Source organism: Triticum aestivum, chromosome 4A (genome assembly GCF_018294505.1).
Source record: "Triticum aestivum cultivar Chinese Spring chromosome 4A, IWGSC CS RefSeq v2.1, whole genome shotgun sequence".
NCBI lineage: Eukaryota > Viridiplantae > Streptophyta > Magnoliopsida > Poales > Poaceae > Triticum > Triticum aestivum.
Genome location: NC_057803.1, coordinates 322,341,697 through 322,344,904, shown reverse-complemented (window position 1 = coordinate 322,344,904; position 3,208 = coordinate 322,341,697). Strand labels below are relative to the sequence as shown.

Genomic DNA, 3,208 nt, shown 5'->3' with positions numbered 1-3,208 from the left:
TCTTTAAAAAGGAAAAAGTAGTAATCAGCTGTGACACGAAAAAATGAATCCTTTTGTAGCTCATCATTTATTGGCAAAGATAGAAAAGGTCAATATGAAGGAGGAGAAAGAAACAATAGTAACGTGGTCCCGGGCATCTAGCATTCTACCCACAATGGTTGGCCATACAATCGCGATTCATAATGGAAAGGAACATATACCTATTTACATAACAAATCCTATGGTAGCTCGCAAATTAGGGGAATTCGTTCCTACTCGGCATTTCACAAGTTATGAAAAATGCAAGAAAGGATACTAAATCTCGTCGTTAACTAAATTCTGAATAGAAAGATTAAGAAGAAAAAAAGATTCAAAATAAAGACAGAAATACCCAATATCTTGCTAGAACAAGATATTGGGTATTTTTGTCTTTTCTTTCTTCAAAAATTCTTATATGTTAGCAGAAAAACCTTATCCATTAATAGATGGAACTTCAACAGCAACTAAGTCTAGAGGGAAGTTGTGAGCAGTACGTTCGTGCATTACTTCCATACCAAGGTTAGCATGGTTGATGATATCAGCCCAAGTATTAATAACACGACCTTGACTATCAACTACAGATTGGTTGAAATTGAAACCTTTAGGTTGAACACCATAGTACTAATACCGAAAGCAGTGAACCAGATTCCTACACAGGCCAAGCAGCCAAGAAGAAGTGTAAAGAACGAGAGTTGTTGAAACTAGCATATTGGAAGATTAATCGGCCAAAATAACCATGAGCAGCCACAATATTATAAGTTTCTTCCTCTTGACCAAATTTGTAACCCTCATTAGCAGATTCATTTTCAGTAGTTTCCCTGAGCAAACTAGAGGTTACCAAGGAACCATGCATAGCACTGAATAGGGAACCACCGAATACACCAGCTACACCTAACATGTGGAATGGATGCATAAGGATGTTGTGTTCTGCCTGGAATACAATCATAAAGTTGAAAGTACCAGAGATTCCTAAAGGCATACCATCAGAAAAGCTTCCTTGACCAATAGGGTAAATCAAGAAAAACAGTAGTAGCAACTGCAACAGGAGCTGAATATGCAACAGCAATCTAAGGTCGCATACCCAGACGGAAACTAAGTTCCCACTCACGACCCATATAACAAGCTACACCAAGTAAGAAGTGTACAACAATTAGCTCATAAGGACCACCATTGTATAAACACTCATCAACAGATGCAGCTTCCCAAATTGGGTAAAAGTGCAATCCGATTGCTCGCAGAAGTAGGGATAATAGCACCAGAGATAATATTGTTTCCATAAAGTAAAGAACCAGAAACAGGCTCATGAATACCATCAATATCTATTGGAGGGGCAGCTATGAAGGTGACAATAAATACAGAAGTTGCGGTCAATAAGGTAGGGATCATCAAAACACCGAACCATCCGATGTAAAGACAATTCTCGCTGCTAGTTATCTAGTTGCAGAAGTGACCCCACAGGCTTGTGCTTTCGCGTCTCTCTAAAATTGCAGTCATGGTAAGATCTTGGTTTATTCAAATTGCAAGGACTCCCAAGCACACATATTAACTAGAATATAGATAATAGAAGGCTTGTTATTTAACAGTATAACATAGACTATATACCAATGTCAACCAAGTCAGCCCAAAGATTAGCTATCCATATAACTAAATTAACCAAACAAATAATTTTGTATTTGTAAATGAAGTGAGTCAAAGTTAAAAACTTTGATGGGGGTTTTCTATATGGGTTGCTCGGGACTCGAACCCGGAACTAGTCGGATGGAGTAGGTAATTCTTCCTTGTTAAAATAGAGAAAAATCCCTTCCCAAATCGTGCTTGCATTTTTCATTGCACACGTTCCCTATGTAGAAATAGCCAATTTCTATTCAAAAGAGGAAGTTCTACTAATTTTTTTAATTAGTAGGTTGATTCACCTACTCTTTATTATAATAAAAAGAACATTTCAGAATGAACAATAGGAAAGTTTTTTCTTGATCATTTATCAACCCTTTACTGTTTCTTAATTTCGTCTAATGATTAATTAAGAGGACTGACCAGGTCATTGATACGTATAATACCCAAATACCAAATATGCTCAGTGTGTGATCCACAGAAAGAAAAAAGAGTTGTTTTGGTGAACATCAAAGAAAAAACTTGCTCTTCTTCCATAAAAAATTCTTCTAAAAATGTCGAACCCAATCGTTGCATAAAAGTTCATACCGTGCTTTTATGTTTACAAGCTAAAGTTCTAGCGCATGAAAGTTGAAGTATATACTTCAGTCAATACAGAGTCCGTTTTTCCGAAGATCCACTATGATAATGAAAAAGATTTCTACATATCCGACCAAATCGATCAAGAATATCTCAATCTGATAAATCTGTCCAAATGGGTTTACTAATAGGATGCACTAATCCAGTACAAAATTGAGCTTTTTATAAGTATCCTATGAGGAGAGTAGCGGAGACTATGGTATCGAATTTTTTAATTCGAGTATCTATTAGAAATGAATTCTCCAGCATTTAATTCCTTACTAACAAAGAACTTTTTGGTACACTTGAAAGGTACCCCATAAAATCGAAGCAAGAGTTTGCTAATTGGTTTATATGGATTTTTCGCGGCTGAGTCCAAAAACAGAAATAATATTGCCAGAAATTGATAAGGTAGCATTTCCATTTCTTCTTCAAAAAAGTGCCTTTTGATGCAAGAATTGCCTTGATATCGAACATAATGCATAAGAGGATCCATAAAGAACCATAGGGTTTTCCGAGAAAAACCAGGGTACATTATCCCAAAATGTTCCATCTTCCTAGAAAAGTGGATTTGTTCCAGAAAAGTTCCAGAAGATGCTAATGGTAAGCAAGAAGATTGTTTACGAAGAAACAAGAAAAAAATCATATTCCGATACATAAGAGTTATATAGGAATCGAAATAGTCTTTTATTTTCTTTTTGAAAAAATGGACTTCATTGAAGTAATAAAACTATTCCAATTCAAATAATAGTTGAGAAAGAATCAAAATAAATGCAAAGATGGAACATCTTGGATATGGTATTGAAGGAGTTGAACCAGGATTTCCAAATGGATAGGATAGGGTATTTCTATATGTGATAGATAATCCAAATGCAAAATTTTGTCTTCTAAAAAGGGAAATATTGAATGAATAGAGCGTAAATTCTGAAACTTTGGTATTTCTTATTCTTTCGGACAAAAT

General features: G+C 35.3%; 2 pseudogenes; both read right to left on the bottom strand.

Annotated features, from left to right (window-relative positions):
* Positions 1–435: 435 nt before the first annotated feature.
* Positions 436–1,527, bottom strand: LOC123086039 (photosystem II protein D1-like; annotated as a pseudogene).
* A 507-nt stretch (positions 1,528–2,034) lies between these two features.
* On the bottom strand, positions 2,035–2,724 carry LOC123083806 (maturase K-like; annotated as a pseudogene).
* Positions 2,725–3,208: the final 484 nt, after the last annotated feature.